Below are 228 nucleotides of genomic sequence, written 5' to 3'. Positions count from 1 at the left end.
GCCCCCGCCCCCCCCCCCCCCCCCATTAAACAGCGCTGCCGGTCCACACCTGTGATTTGGGGGGGCTGGGGGGGAAGTGGAATGGGAGGAGAAAAGGCGCTTTTTTGACCAAAATCCATATTTCTCCACCAAAAAGATCCCTGGGTGCCTGAGTTCATCTGATTTGGGGTGCTGGGGGATTTTGGGATGCAATGGGATCATGGGGATGGGGGTGCTGGGGGATTTGGG

Source organism: Haliaeetus leucocephalus, unplaced genomic scaffold (genome assembly GCF_000737465.1).
Source record: "Haliaeetus leucocephalus isolate CR32 unplaced genomic scaffold, Haliaeetus_leucocephalus-4.0 Scaffold556, whole genome shotgun sequence".
Classification (NCBI taxonomy): Eukaryota; Metazoa; Chordata; class Aves; order Accipitriformes; family Accipitridae; genus Haliaeetus; species Haliaeetus leucocephalus.
The sequence above is the reverse complement of the archived record's forward strand: the minus strand, read 5'-3'. Positions refer to the sequence as shown.